The sequence below is a fragment of the Triturus cristatus genome, chromosome 2_1 (genome assembly GCF_964204655.1).
Source record: "Triturus cristatus chromosome 2_1, aTriCri1.1, whole genome shotgun sequence".
Lineage (NCBI taxonomy): Eukaryota > Metazoa > Chordata > Amphibia > Caudata > Salamandridae > Triturus > Triturus cristatus.
The window spans coordinates 510118952-510135829 of NC_140581.1; the positions used below are offsets into that span (position 1 = coordinate 510118952).

The following is a 16878-nucleotide window of genomic DNA, read 5'->3' on the forward strand; positions in this document are numbered from 1 at the left end:
CCAATGTAATCTGAACAGTGAACTCACAAGAATTCAGCAATAAAATGTATGCCTATGCGTAATGCCGAATCCTACAGAAATGTAAAAATATTAAGAAAAAACGTCTTAGCCACCACATGGTGGCATGCTTCAAGTGAAATAATTTTTTTTTTTAAAGAATATTCTTACTGAAGAGCAAGGCCTCCACAGAGGAACTGGCGGGAAATATGGAAGCCCTCTAGTGGAAAAGGAGACCACGCGCTCAAGGCATATGTGACGTCAGTAACAGCAGCGCTCCCCGTTTGTTCTTAATATCTAACGGCCCATGCCGCACCAGTAGTATGGCCCACGGTGCAGCCACCCGGTCCGGGCGCCAGTATTTTTGGTAACATCGCACTCCATCAGCCCATGGTGTCACTGGGCTACTGGAGTGCCAGCGTTACAAAAAAGAATGGCGCCCAGCCGCAGCCCGCACCACCCTTCCTGTAGATAAGACTATGATTTATGGGGTATCTGTACTGGGCTTGAAGGTCATTTTAATGACATTTGAAAAGTGCCGAAAGTTTGCGAGATAAGTAACCATTCCCAACAAATACTGTAGCGTGTTTCAAATGCAGCTATAGAAAACCTTTACGTGTTTTCACAATGTAATATAGAGAAGAATATAAAGTGTGTAACAGCACACTGGCGTAAGCTCAGGCATGTTAGACATGCAGATATTTACAGAAATTGTTAAATACGCTGCTGATTTTTACCCCAAAAATGAAAAGCTCACAGCCATAGTCTCTTGGCAACTAGGGTGACCAACCGTCCGTAAATTTCACGGACAGTCCGTAATTTCGGCCGTCTGTCCGTTGTCCGTGAAGGATTCTTTGTGCAAAAGTAGGTCGCACACTGCTCGTCACACCAGCAAGTTGCCCCAAAGGACTGTGGGAAATGTAGTGGCGACGGCGGGTACGCCTATGCCACGATGTGTAAAAAGAACAGTATGTGTTGCGTTAGCCATCCCTGGACACGTGTTTCGAGGTAGTTGCCTCTCGTCAGCAGGGAGCAGGTCAGTGTAAGGGGGTGCCGTGTGGACTGCCAAAATGTAATTAAAAACAGGTCAAGTACCTCTCATGGCGCGCAGGTGCAGATCCAAGGCTCGTCAGCCCGTTGGCTCAAGGGAGCCGTAATAAATTGTGCAAAAGTAGGTCGCACACTGCTCGTCACACCAGCAAGTTGCCCCAAAGGACTGTGGGAAATGTAGTGGCGACGGCGGGTACGCCTATGCCACGATGTGTAAAAAGAACAGTATGTGTTGCGTTAGCCATCCCTGGACACGTGTTTCGAGGTAGTTGCCTCTCGTCAGCAGGGAGCAGGTCAGTGTAAGGGGGTGCCGTGTGGACTGCCAAAATGTAATTAAAAACAGGTCAAGTACCTCTCATGGCGCGCAGGTGCAGATCCAAGGCTCGTCAGCCCGTTGGCTCAAGGGAGCCGTAATAAATTGTGCAAAAGTAGGTCGCACACTGCTCGTCACACCAGCAAGTTGCCCCAAAGGACTGTGGGAAATGTAGTGGCGACGGCGGGTACGCCTATGCCACGATGTGTAAAAAGAACAGTATGTGTTGCGTTAGCCATCCCTGGACACGTGTTTCGAGGTAGTTGCCTCTCGTCAGCAGGGAGCAGGTCAGTGTAAGGGGGTGCCGTGTGGACTGCCAAAATGTAATTAAAAACAGGTCAAGTACCTCTCATGGCGCGCAGGTGCAGATCCAAGGCTCGTCAGCCCGTTGGCTCAAGGGAGCCGTAATAAATTGTGCAAAAGTAGGTCGCACACTGCTCGTCACACCAGCAAGTTGCCCCAAAGGACTGTGGGAAATGTAGTGGCGACGGCGGGTACGCCTATGCCACGATGTGTAAAAAGAACAGTATGTGTTGCGTTAGCCATCCCTGGACACGTGTTTCGAGGTAGTTGCCTCTCGTCAGCAGGGAGCAGGTCAGTGTAAGGGGGTGCCGTGTGGACTGCCAAAATGTAATTAAAAACAGGTCAAGTACCTCTCATGGCGCGCAGGTGCAGATCCAAGGCTCGTCAGCCCGTTGGCTCAAGGGAGCCGTAATAAATTGTGCAAAAGTAGGTCGCACACTGCTCGTCACACCAGCAAGTTGCCCCAAAGGACTGTGGGAAATGTAGTGGCGACGGCGGGTACGCCTATGCCACGATGTGTAAAAAGAACAGTATGTGTTGCGTTAGCCATCCCTGGACACGTGTTTCGAGGTAGTTGCCTCTCGTCAGCAGGGAGCAGGTCAGTGTAAGGGGGTGCCGTGTGGACTGCCAAAATGTAATTAAAAACAGGTCAAGTACCTCTCATGGCGCGCAGGTGCAGATCCAAGGCTCGTCAGCCCGTTGGCTCAAGGGAGCCGTAATAAATTGTGCAAAAGTAGGTCGCACACTGCTCGTCACACCAGCAAGTTGGATTCTTTAACGGACGCCATTTGTCCGTAATTTTAACCGGTCACGGTCGCACCACCCTAAAGCCGGCACAGCTTCCACCCACCTCCCTTCTTGACTCTGATGCTGTACCAAAGCTCAAATACCCAGCAGCATTGGAGAGGCACAGCGGGGTGACAACCCTCACACCTTCAGCTCTTGATGAGCTGTTAAGAGGTGTTTGAAGGTGACTGAGAGGGAGGGGCTGCACCTTCAGGAGCAGGGGCATCTATTCAGACGCAAACAGCCCTGAATGCGTCATGTCTCTGCAATTTAGAGGGGCCTCACACATTCCCTTTCTGCCCAGGGCCCCAAACATCCTAGAACCAGCCCTGATTACACTGAGGCAGCACCTGGTTCTCTTCACAGAGTTTAATTACTGTTACTAAATTGTAAGCAAACCTCGGTGCTTCAAACATGCAGTCTATAATGTAAGAAAATAACGAAATGACACAATCGCACCCACACTGATTAACAAAGTATGGAGGACAATCAGTTAAATCAGTTCTCTTGGAGTATCTCCTTTAAGTACTGTACATCACAGTGGGGATGGCAAAACTAACATTTTAGAAAGAGAGCCTGCCGTCTTGTCCAGGAGGGGGTGAGGAGCCCTACCCCACCCTGGAAGAGACCAAGACGATACTGCATGCCCAGCCCTGAGCCAACCCTGGTGGATTCTGTTCCCCCTCCTGTGATGGCTCCAGCCCCCCCCCCGTGATGGCTCCTGTCCCCCAATGTGGTGGTTCCTGTCCCCCCCTAAGCCTCCCCCACCTGTGATGGCTCCTGTCCCCCCCTGTGGTAGATCCTGTCTCCGCCCTGGGTGGCTTCTGTCCCAGTCCTGGAATGGCTCCTGCAGCGAGGGTGAAGTTCTTGATGGGCCTCTTCTCAAAAAGGCTCAGCTCAAAATTAATATGAAAAGGTGAGCGAGTGAGTAAGTGAAGGGATGGGTGGATGGCTGGATGAATTAGTGAAAGGGTGAATGGATGACTGAAAGATTGAATAGATGTATAATGAGAGGATGGATTGATGAGTGAGTGGGAGGATGAATGAGAGAAAAGGTAAATAGCTGGATGTGTGGTTGGAAGGGTAGCTGGATGGGTAAAAGGGTGGATGGATGAGTGAAAGAATGGATGAGTGAAAAGGGGGCGGATGAGTGAGTGGGTTGATGGATGAGTGAAATGATGGATGAATTGATAAGTGCAAGAGTGAATGGATGGACGGATGAGTGAAAGGGTGTGAGAAAGTGCCATCTTTCTTGCATGGTATGCCCCCACTTTTTGCTAAATTGCTGAATGTACTTCGATTGAGTGTACCCTGGGTTCCTGCCAATCAGGTGCCCAGGGCCTATGTTCCTTCCTTAAACCACACAAACTCCAAATTGGCAAACCCTAGCCACATGTCAGCCCCTAGTAAATGGTACCCTAGGTACCCAGGGCCTTGTGGCCAGGGAAGGCCTCTAAGGGCTGCAGCACTCATTGTGCCACCCTCAGAGGCCCTGTACCCTTACACACACACTGCCCTTGCAGGCTGAGTGTCTGGGTGCAGGACAAAACAAAGAGTCGACATGGCACACATCACTGTGTACCATGCCCATCACCTACACTGCCCAGTCATATGTCAGCCACCCCTCTAGCTGGGTGCATTACGCCTATGGTGTGGGTACAGGAGCAGGAGCCCTGTGCCCCTACAGTACCCGGGTCCATTCATGGTGCTGAGAGCTTGTCAAACACGAGCTCCACAGCACCATATTGGCAACACTGAAGCCTGGGAAGTTTGGTATCAAACTTCTCAGCACATTGAACCCACACTGATGCCAGTGTAGGATTTAATGTACTAAGCACCCCAGAGGGCATCTTAGAGATGCCCCCTTACAGCTAACTTACAATCCACGTCTGCTCTGAGGCTGCCCCGGCTGCCACACAGCAGACACGTTGCTGGACCCCTGGGTGGGAGAGCCCCTGCTCTCCCGGGCCTGCAACAATGCACATCCTGGGTGAGGTGAGAAATCTCCTCCCCCAGGATGAGCAAAGGGAAGCTTCAAAGGCAGGCCGCCATTTGGAGTTTCCCCAGGCCACTGCAACCCCCCACGCTGGCGGGAAGCTTGGCCGGAAGCCCCATACAAGGACAGGGGATGTGCCAGCCTGCCCACCCCACCCCTCAGGTGGGGGAGGCGAGGTGAAGCACATCTCCGGGCTCTCGCCATCTTGAAGATGGGAGGCCCTACCCTATCAGGATTAGGCTACTGCCCCCCTCCCACAGGAGAGAGGCAGGATAGGGGGTGTACCCACCCCAGGACAAGGACCCATTGGTCCCTGGCCTTCACCTACCTGTAACGCCCCTAAATCTAGTATTTAGGGGCACCCTGAACCTTCCTTCCTCAGATTCCAGATAGAAAACTACAAGAAGAACAAGGACCTGCCCTGCAGCTGCTAAAAAGAGAAGAAGACACCAACTGTTTTGGCCCCAGCCCTATCGGCCTGTCTACTCTCGAACCTGCACCAGCGCGGCATCTCTCGTGGCCAGCAACCTCACCAACCCCGGAGGACCTGGCTACCCTTTTGGCTCTAAGCCCCTGGGACTCCCATGAGTAGAGGCTCTACTCAAGAAACCTATTTTTAACCCCTGGCAGCAGCCCGGAACCGCGGACCCAACACACTCTGCACCAGCCAAGCCTGGCCAGTGCCGGAGTGGACAAAGACCCTGAGGACGACCCCACGGCGACTGTGACCCCGAGTCCGGCACCCAAGGACCCCCCTCGACATTCCGGAAGAAGCCTGCAGCCTCAGAACCGAGTGCCACCCCAACCGCGATCAACCAGAGGGTAAGATTCCCGACGTCAAAAGGCACCCCTGCACCCGGTGCCCTGCGGCCCCCTGTGCCCAATCCCGGGGTACCCACCTAACCTACAACTACCCAACTTACCTCTCGAAGTGGTGGTGGCACCGGAAACATCCTCGTCCCCGAGCCTGCAGCCTTTTTCCAAACCGGAACATTCCCATTGATTTCCATTGAGCGCCCGAAGGCTCAAAAGCACCCTGCACCCAGCCGCCCGAGTGGCCCTGGCAGTGCACTCTCTACACTAACCTACTTCCCCACTTGCCCTGAGTAAGTGACCAGGAGCCCAGCTCCCACAGCTGCGTGGCTTGCCAGACAGCAGCCACCAACCAAGGCCCCCCTATCCCTCATAGGATAACATTGGGCCTAACTCTCTCTGCACCCGGCCGTCCTGAAACCGCTGAGGGTGAACCAACTGTATCTACCTGACACTGGGGGACCCCTGAGTCCATGCCCGGAATTTCAACTCTGCCAGTCGAGTACTTACCCTTAAACCGCTAACTTCATTTTCCTCATAGGGTAACATTGACTGGCTTTTTCTTCAAAGATCTTCTAAGTGTGAACTTTTCAAAACTGCAAAAATTCACCAAAAATCAGCCAAGTGACAAAAACGAATTTACTCACCTGCTTCTAGGTGAGCTCCCAGTGCTGGATCTTGGTGCCCAGCCCTGACCCTGAAAAGTGTTCACAACTATACTTACCTCTAACTCATTTTTCTCCCATAGGAAACCATTGTCTGCTTTTCTGTGAAATTTCTTCTAAGTGTCTATTTTTGCAAATTTGAAATATTCTTTTAAAATCGTACCATTTCTGCAAACGAAATTACTTACCTGTTTTTGATAAGGACCCCAGTCCTGGGTCTAGGTACCCAGTCCTGGATTACTAAAGTAACGATAAAGTACTCTACCTGCAATTTGAATTTCTTGCCATAGAGATCCATTGAATGTTTTCTCTGAAATATTTTCTAAGTGCTAACTTTTGAAATAGCTAAATATTATTTAAAAATCATTACAGTTATTAAGTCGACTTTCATCACTTGATTCTGAATACTGACCCAAGGCTGGATCTAGGAGCCAGACCTGGAATTCCAAAAGTAATCTGAAAAGTAATTTATTACAAATAACCTGAATTTACCATTGAGCTCAATGCATTGTTATGTTTAGGAAATAGGATTGTTTATTGCAACCAACTGTGACTGTTTACACAAATTTATTGCTCAAGACAAAAGTAGTTATATTCAACCTCTCATTCTGAGAAAGTATATTTTTACCCCCTTTGTGGTTCTAAAAATAAAACAAGCATATATTTTATATATATAAACCATTGGCCTAGAGTTCAGTTATTGAGTGTGTGAAACCATTTGCTGACTGAGTGTGTACAATAAATGCTTTACACTGTCCTCTGGTACTGCCTTACTGCTCGACCAAGCTACCACTTTTGAGAGTAAGGTCATACCTAACTTTGACCTCTATCAGCCTCTGGGGGACTGTGGACTCTGTACACCCTGTACCTATTAGGGAACAGTATATACAGAGCCACTTTCTCACAAAGGGTGGATGTAAGGATGGATGAGTGAGTGAAAGGGAGGATAGGTGGACAAAAGAATGAATAGATGAGTGAAGGAGTGAAAGGATAAATGGATGAGAGAAAGGAAGGATGAGGGATAGGGTCAATGGATGGATTCATGAGTGGATGAGTAGATGGTGGGTGGATGGATGGAAGGAAGGATGGCTAAGTGAAAGGGTCGATGGAGAGAGAAAGGGAGGATGGCTGGATGACTGAAAGGGTGGATGGCTGGAAGGATGAGTGAATGTATGGATGGTAGAAGAGTGGATGGATGAGTGTACAGATGGATAGGGTGAAAGGGTGGATGGATGGATGGATAGATGAGTGAAAGGATGGATGAAGGGATGGATGAGTGAAATGATTGATGGAAGGATACATGATGAATAGGTTTGCAAATGGTTGAATATGTTTGGGCTTACTTATATACTATTGCGCAACCTCCTCTGATGTGTCTGTAAAACTTACCTATTGTCCTGAAGTTTTGTCCTGAATTTTGACCTACTGTCCTGAATTTGTGTCCTGAATTTTGACCCTTTGTCCTGAATTTTTACACTCACAGTCCTGAATTTGCACCAATGCCAGTTGGTCACCCTATTGGCAACGTTAAGTGTTGTGAATGTTAACGCGCCCCTCCGGCCTACGCCTTTAGTGATGTTTGAAAAGTACGGAAAGTTTAGGAACGAAGTAAACGTCCCCAAGGACACACTGTAGTGCGTTTCGAATGCAGCTACAAACAAGCATGTGCAATGCAATAGGTGTCGCATTTATGCGAGTTTAAGCTATTGGCATTGTAAATGACAATGCCTTTTATTTATGTTTTACAAACAAAAACAAAAATAAAAGGCATTGTAATTTGCAAAGTCAATAGTTCAAACTCGCGTAAATGCGAGACCTATTGCATTGCAAATGCTTGTTAATTGTGTGTTCTGGGTGTACACAGGCACGGGTAAAATGGCCCAGTGTGCTTTGGTGATCAATTCATACATTAAATCTGCTGAACTTTGGGACTACCCCACTTCATGTGTCCCCTGAATCATCAGGGAGGTCTATAGTGATCTTTATTTGCCAGTTGTAACAGAAAAGCATCCGGTTCAATACTGGGAACAAGATCCATTGCACCCATGATGATTTGTCAGAGCGATAGCCCATGCTCATTTGGATCATTCCCACTTCCACTATGTCACTATTGCTCTTCTGTAATATTGCTATCTGCTACTTAGCCACTATCAGCACCAGGTCCACACATTTCCATGGCATTTTATTTTTTTGTTTCTAGACAGTAGCCCCAGTAAGCATGTTCTGGGATTACAGTCCGTTTTGAGTCGTTTGTGTTCCACCACCTTCATCCAGTACGTTGTGAGGGAGGGGAAAGTCCAAAACGTGGATAAAGTCTGCATTACAGGACTGACACCTGGGGCAGCCATGTGGTAGGCAGCTGTGTAGGCAGCTGGCAATCAAATACGCGTGGTGCAGGATCTTATACTGCAGTAGTTAACATTTTGCATTCTTAGATGCCAGTTTTGGGTACCGTAGCACCTTTTACCAGTCACTGACTAATTGGTCCCTCCTAGTCCCTCTGCCCATAAACCTTTAAAAGCTCTTTATGGTGTTTTGTCATGTCTATTAGTACTTTGCACAGTTATACCACTGCTTTCTTACTCTTGCTTAGCTCTGATAACTTGTCAGCACTCCATGTGGTCTGCAATATCTTGTTCTGGGTTGAGTTCTGGAATAGCTTCAATAATGTTTAAAATGATTGGGACACAGACGGTCAACGAGCCCAAAACGTCCCCCCTGAGCTGCTCAACGCACCACTGGCTGCCCACCGCAAGTTGACATTAATCGTTGTTTACTAAGACTCTCCGAATGCATTTTCCTCTGAGTGGACGTGGATGCCACGCCATGAGACTTCCAGGCCAAAGACTCTTTGGGTCCCGCCTTGTTTCTTATGTTTTGTGGGTGGGTTGGGTACTTTTGGTGTGAGGGCTCGGGGCTCCCCTGTTGGGGGCCTGGTGTACCTCATGCAGCGACAGATGCCCCTAGTTCACAGCGGTTTCGGGTGGGGGGTGGTGGGACTTTAGGGGAATGTAATGTTAGGATGTTTTATATGTTATATGCAGACATGCTACATGGATCTCGATTTCTCCGTTGCTACACCTTTTGCGACATAGGTTAATCGCATTAGGTGATGTAACCCCTCTTGGGGACCTTACTGTGGTTTAATGGAATGTTTGGGGTCTCCAGAATAAAGCAAAACGGGGCACAGTCCTGCGCCAGGCTAAGAGGTATGGGGCGGATATCCTCCTATTGCAGGAAACCCACCTTTTAGGCTCCAAGACCCCATGCCTCACCAGGTTTGGTTTCCATCACATTTATCACGCAGGGTTCACCAGGGGCTCCCGGGGTGTGGCCATTTTAATACATCGCAGGGTCCAGTTCCAACACATATTCCACAGGACAGATTCCGGGGGCAGATTCCTCTTCGTCATGTGCACGCTGCATGGCGAACAGGTTACTATTGGCAGTATATAGGCCCCCCCACTGGGAACGACTTTCATAAACAGGATTACGGGTGTCTGAGGGGACCTCCAGGAGGGTTTGATATTTCTAGGGGGCGACTGGAATGATACGATGGGGCCACTGGACCGACAACGCAGTACAGACCATCAGTCATCACTAGGTCCCACTAAGCTGAGCTCCCTGGCAACCACCCCTGGGTTGGGCAAATATTTGGCGGGAATATCACCCCTCCGAGCAGGGCTACACATACCTGTCTGCAGTTCATGGGTCACAATCTCAATTAGATTACTTCTTCGTCTCTCGCATATTCCTCCACTGTTTCTCACAAGTAACTCACCATCCCCGCGGGCTCTCTGACCACTCTCCGGTCGCCCTGCAATTTCATACGCATTCTCGCAAACCCCCCTTTTGCTCGTGCATGTCTCCCTGGCACCTTCGGTGTCCGAATTACCAGGATATGCTTCGCACAGCTATTTCCACGTATTTGGATTCCAACTGCCCCTCGGCCCCATCCAGAAGTACTCTGTGGGAAGCCCTTAAGCCTACAGTTCGAGGCGGCAAGATTAGTTATCGCACCAATGAAAAACCTGCACGGCGGGAGCAATTGGTGGCCCTAGAGTCGCGCCAGACGGCCCTCGCTTTGCAGCTTAACAGGGACCCTAGCCCTGATGTACGGCGCAACATGTTACAGGCGCAACAAGAACTACAGCAATATCTAATGGGAGAGGCCAAAGAAATCTGGGAGGCGTCGCAACATCGGGTTTATCAATGGGAAGACACATCGAGTACAATGCTCCACCGGCTGTGTCAGCCGGATAAATCTCCAGCGATGGTTCCCACCATTCGCGGCGCAGACTTGTCCTTATGTACATCACCGGAGGGTGTAGCCAGGGAATTTGCCCGACACTTTACGTCCCTATATGCCCGACACGAACAGATCTCGGCCGATCTAATTGCGGAATTACTAAGAGATATCCCGCCACAAAAGCTTCTGGGCCAACTACGCGAACAATTGGAGACCCCAATCAGAGTAGACAAACTGACTGGAGCCCTCAACGCGCTTCACCCGGGGTGTGCCCCCGGTCCCAACGGACTCCCTATGGCCGAACATACACCTCTTAGGCCCCGACCTGTTGGCGGCGATCCAGGAGGCAGTGGACTCCACCATATTGCCCCAAGATTGGCAACACGCGGAAATAGTTCTCTTCCTCAAGCCTGGTCACCCTCCGGAAGACCCCTCCTCCTACCGCCCTATTTCCCTAATTAATTTTGAGCCTAAGCTGTTGGGGAAGGTCCTTGCAGATTGCCTCCGTACGTGTGTCTCAGATCTGATCCATCCCAACCAGTCGGGATTTATGCCCCAGAGAGCCACCCGTCATAATATTCGCAGAGTACATAACGCTTTAGCAGCTGCCCCAGCTCTGGGCTGGCCGGCGGTAATGCTATTGGCTGATATAGACAAAGCTTTCGACTCCCTTAGTTGGGTATACCTTTTTTAATTGCTAGAGGCAATCAATTTTGGACCACGATTCATTGCTTATATACGTCTACTTTATACAAACTTAACGGCGTCGGTGCGAATAGCCGGGCATCGCTCACCCCCCTTCCCTATACAAAGAGGCACCAGGCAGGGCTGCCCCCTGTCACCATTATTGTTTGCCCTCCGGTTGGTTAGAACTGACCCGGGTCTCTGGGGCTTTGCATGGTTGCAGTCGCGCTCGGACCGTATCGCCTTATCCGCGGACGATGTCCTATTTTTCATCACAGACCCTTGGTTCTCCGGGCCTCTCATCCTGGAAATCCTCAGGGTATTCGGGGAAACTACGGGCTTACACACCAACCCTGCCAAATTCGTACTGTTTCCACTGTGCGGTCATCAAGGCCGAAATACTTGGGGATCGCAGCTATCCCACGCGACAGATGGTTTTAAATATCTCAGCATCTTCGTGTCACCGTGCCCCAAAACTTCCTGGGCGCATAATATCACTCCACTGCTAGCTAGCCTCAATATTGAAACTGCAATATGGTCCTCCCTTCCCTTGTCCCTATATGGGTGCTCGGCCATCTTCAAGATGGTACCACTGCCCCAGACTTTATATCGTCTCCAAAACTTCCCTTATCGCATCCCGCGCTCCTGGTTCGCACAGGTCAACGCCATACAGCACAAATTTTTCTGGAACGGTGGAGCGGTCAGGGTCGCTCTTCGCACACGCGTGCAATCCACGTACTGTGGGGGCATCGCGGCAGCGGACATCTATTCATATTACGCGGCGTCACATCTACTCGTGGTAAACAAATGGTGGTACAACTCCCGGCATATGCGATTGAGCATGCGGCAATGGAACGGACCTCCCTCCTCCATCTTTTAAATAGCGCTACATGCCTAGATTTTATGCCTCCAGCAGGTAATGTTGTAATACTGCTATGGCGGGCTAAAGTCCGGAAGATGGGTTGGAACGGAAATCTCACCCGGGCAACCCCACTATGGCAGGGAACGTACCTCCGTCCAGTGGCCGCCTTGGGGCGGTTCCGGGGATGGGACCTGGTGGGGATATCGACCCTCGGCGATGCAATGCGGGGCACTACCCTGAAATCCTACCGGCAACTGCAAGCAGAGTACAACTTGCACAAAACACAATTCTACAAATTTCTCCAACTCCGCCATGCACTCACCCCCCTGATTCGCTCGCTTGCGACCCTTCCAGAATTCCATCCATTAGAGGGCCGTCTGCTGATGGGAGATTCAGGCCTCCACAAGATTAGGCAGATATATCAGACCCTAACGACCCACACACAGACAACGCTCAATAAGACGCGACAGGCGTGGCAGGCCGACATCCCTGACTAGACGGACGACGACTGGGCTGAAGCCATCGCTATCCCGCGGGGTGTGGCGGTCTCTACAAGCTACCGCCTGATACAGTTTAAATATTTGCACAGGGCTTACTATACATGGACTAGACTCCGGCAGATGGGAGTGATTCAATCCTCCGCATGTCTGCGGTGTGACCGAGAGGAGGGGACTTTCTTACATACAGTTTGGAGCTGCACAGTGTTACAACCTTTTTGGCGAAGAATTAAGTCCTGCCTCCAGGAGGTATTGGCGTGGGAACTCCCGCTGGATCCGCGACTCTTCCTCTTATGTAGCACAGAGGACATTGGGGGAAATGTGTATAAGCAACATTTACTCTTTTTAGCTCCAACTATTGCCAAGAGAGACATTGCACAATTATGGAAAGGGATGTCTCCCCCGACGATGGGTAAATGGAAGACCGAAATGTACGGATTTATGGGGGCCAAAATGGCAGTATTTCTTGCTTGCAGCTGCCCCGTTAAACATAGGAAAATTTGGACCCGATGGGCGTCATATCGAGGAACCGAGCTTGCCGTCTACCGACCCCTGATTGGTGCCTCGCTTCCTAATGTCTATTGTTTGGATTAAGGTCTGGGGTTGAATGTTTTTCCTACAATGGTGGGAAGCACGTTGTGTTCTTTAAATACCCCTCACACACCAAAAGGGCCCTTGGTGTCATGCTTCATCATAGGTGTCTTCGCGGCCCTCTACAGAACGCGGCATGCTACTAACCGGCGGGTACGCGGGAGCACTGATGTAATCACTATGTGTAGTGTGAGAGGGTTGTGAGTGGTAGGGTCAGGATTGGATGGTGAGTGAGTTGTTAAAAAATACCTGGCAAGTGAGGAGTAAAAAGATTTTTAATATACCTCCATGCTGGTATTGTTAAAAATAGTGAGGTGGAGGTTTGGTGTATTTAATGTACATAACCCCCCGCGTACGTCGACATGTTTCGAAGCCACAAGCTTCTTCTTCAGGACGGGTGCACAGATCCCTACCCTCCTCACATGCGACAGTCTAATACCATCTATACATAAGGAATATTATGTGTAAAATTGATGTACAAATGTAGCCAAATGTGCCTACTATGGTCAAATGGACTGGAACAAGGTAATACCTTAAATGTTGATCTGTAAAAGAACACAAAAGTACAAATGGAACATTAGGTGAGTGGAAACACTCCGGACGTGAAGATCGTGACCTGTAAAGGTGAAATACACAGTGTCTAGACGTAACTGTAAGCGTATCAGTGTCAGTGCAGTGCCTAGAAAAAAAGGGGGGACAGATACTGGACATACACAACACTTAACATAAAACACACACTCTATACAAGTCTATTCCAATTGGTCATTGCAGTACCTCCATGGGGTTGGCAAAATAAGTTTTTAAATTGGAAATAAAAAGGTAGATAGATTGCATACTTGCTATATTGAAGCCAATGGCATCATGAGCCTTCAAAAACGGAGGGGACCCCGTGCTTAATTGCACTCTGTAAGGAGAATGAATGCAAATTCAGCGATGCATAGGGTACTCACTTGGTTCGAGTGGTGGTGATCCTGCTGAAACGGCTATGCCGTGTGTAGCAGTACTACCTCCTACGTATGTCTCTTCCGCGGCTCCGTGGTCTGTGAGAAGCCGGAAGGTCTCAGAATTTATACTCTCCTTAATTGCCTGTGTATTTCAGCCACTCGTAAGGGGGTTATGTACATTAAATACACCAAACCTCCACCTCACTATTTTTAACAATACCAGCATGGAGGGATATAAAAAATCTTTTTACTCCTCACTTGCCAGGCATTTTTTAATAACTCACTCACCATCCACTCCTGACCCTACCATTCACAACCCTCTCACACTACACATAGTGATTACATCAGTGCTCCCGCGTACCCGCCGGTTAGTAGCACGCCGCGTTCTGTAGAGGGGCACAAAGACCCCTATGATGAAGCATGACACTAAGGGCCCTTTTGGTGTGTGAGGGGTATTTAAAGAACACAACATGCTTCCCACCATTGTAGGAAACACATCCAACCCCAGACCTTTTTCCGTTTTTCTCCTATCTTGTGTGGGTGGATTCTACTTGTTTATAAATTACAGTTGGGGAGATTGAATCTACTCCCTGTGTCCACATGGACACGTTCCCTCTCCACTCCCTCCTTTGATATGTATGGTATTGTTTGGATTATCCTGCACTGGTTGGAAATGGATCCCTATACTGATTTACCATGTACGCAAATCTTGAAAGCTAGTAATGTCTGCACTCTGTTTGAGTTTTATCCCCTGCATGTTGGGCAGGTGTTGAAATCTGGTCAAAATGCTGGAATTATTGTGATATTAAGTCATTATCTCCCACAGGTTATTGTAAGGCTGTCACCAGTCTTTCCAACAAAAAAACAAATAAAATTTGTTGTTGAAAAAAAAATATGACAGGGACTGCCCTGGCGGTATTGGGTACTTCTGACCGATACCCTGGCGTGTATGAAGTGTTCCATTCTCAATAAAGAATTGCCAAGTATTGTGGCTCTGTTGCCCGAACCGTGCCCACATCACTCTTTTGACCACATTGTGATGGCTTAGAAGGGATGATGTTGACAAATCCAGTGCAGAGGCCACTTCGGTGGTTATGTGGGTCGGAGTTGAGAACCAGCAGTGTGGACTATTTTATGTGTCTGTTGCATGGTTTAAAAAGTTGAGTATGTTACCCCTGTCAGGTCCAGCTCCTATATATATATAATAATTCTGGGCCACAACATCTGACACCCATCTGGCTATTCACTAGAGGTGGGACGCCAGATACAACAACTCAAAATCTTGACCACAATGGATGCCCCTTCCCTCCAAGTCTGATTCTAGTTGAAAACTCTTCCCTTGCACTTCTCTCAGGCCTGTGTATGGTTCATTATTGACTGGAGGCAGTGTAAAGCATGACCCCAAGAATGGCGATTTTGTGCTGTGATCATCCTTTCTATTGTTCACTCACTTACTAGTGTGTTGGTACTGGATACAATTATTCTCAACCGACAGGCACGTTATTATAGGTCAGGGGCATGTATCTGGAGCAGGTAACCACCTTGGTCGTTGTCAAAGTAAAATCCTAATGGAAACTCATCGTTGACCATAAAAAACAGGTAACTGGTGAGATAGACATCTTCAACATAGTCAAGCAAGATGACTTAGCTGAACATTTCCTAGTTTGGCAGGACTCTTTAGTAGTCTAAATAAAGGATAACCGGTCTCTGCTGCTCTAATTCTAATGTGCATTTAGATACTGCTACCATGCAAAAATCTAGCTCCGCCATTATCAGGAACTGAATAACATCATCATCGCTAGGGTTACCACACTAGTGTCTACCACCAACATGGGGTCTACAAACAGGATGAAAAGAGCATCAATTCAAGCTCCAAGACTGTTGAAGAATGCACCCTCAAAAAAGACTTGCTACTGCAGCAATGATGGGTTTATAGGATTTTCTACTAGCTAGGGATATAAAGATATAATAAATATGTAGTTGAAGAGAAGAAAAAAAACATTTGACAGCTCAAATGAAACCTGTTTTGTCATGTATAGCAGAACGTATGGATCCCCAAACTATTCTGGCAAACCTTGCCTAAAGAAACTTGACAGCCACCAATAAAAGGTTCAGGCAAACAAAATCTGAGAAGAAATATTTATTGATCACAATGAAAACATCTTCCATCTGTCCATTTCTGCGATCCTTTACAGCAGCGAAAATCACTAATCGTAGCTACCACATCCTGGTTATGAGAGTTGAAACTAATGAGGGTAATCAAGAAGCTAGCAGAAGGTAAAGCCCCAGGTGTGAATATGCTCCCTGCGGAACTATTCAGACTCATACTGCGCTAGTGATCAAAGTTACGGTAGCCTTGTTTCAACATTTCCATCCAACAAGTTCATGGAAAGCCAGCGCAACTGTGCCACTGTACAAAAACAACCTGCCTGATATTAGATCTTTTTTAAACATGTCATTGAGCAATTCTGGAATGGATGAACTCTGAAGACTTTGTATCAGCTGCCCACGTCGGAATCAGAGCTAGGGTTCTTTCTGCCTGTTCCCAAGTCTTTATGGTTTGCTTCATGTTACATAGACAAAACTAAAAGGCTAAGCCACCTGTGTAGGCGTTCTAGATTTTTTAAGGGTTTTTGAAATAAATAATAGACGAAAACACAGGGTGAAGCTGAGAAGAGCATTACATTGTTTGGCACATATTTGCTATTTACAAACAGTGACTTAAAGGATTGTACTGTCTCATAGCTGTGTATGCGTCTGCAAGGCACTGCAGCTTCCGGGACCGGGAAACGGGACGTCCAACAGAGATGCCTCCTCATTGATGTTTAACTTACAAGTGAATTATGTGCCTAATGTCATTTTGACTGCCATACCGGTCACACTTGTATGGAAAGCATCAAACTGATTCTACTTTTTAATGGACGGGTTGGTTATTGAAGCTGTGACTAGTAAAGCCAAAAAAATACACCCAGCTCAACCAAGGGAACATCTTTATCTGCTGGCGATGTGATTAGGTATGATACAATCAAAGTAGGGAAAAAGAAGAGGCTGTGATCCAAACGGCTTCCAGCTAGTCATATATAATCAAGGGAGAATGGATCACTTGTTGCTGGCACCAGGGTTCAGGT

The 16878-nt window shown here is 48.3% G+C and overlaps 1 protein-coding gene across 3 annotated transcripts in view; it reads left to right on the forward strand.

The window, feature by feature from the left end:
- The window catches only part of MSH3 (mutS homolog 3), a 2607526-nt gene that overhangs the window by 2027030 nt on the left and 563618 nt on the right, over window positions 1-16878 (forward strand). The window lies entirely within an intron of this gene.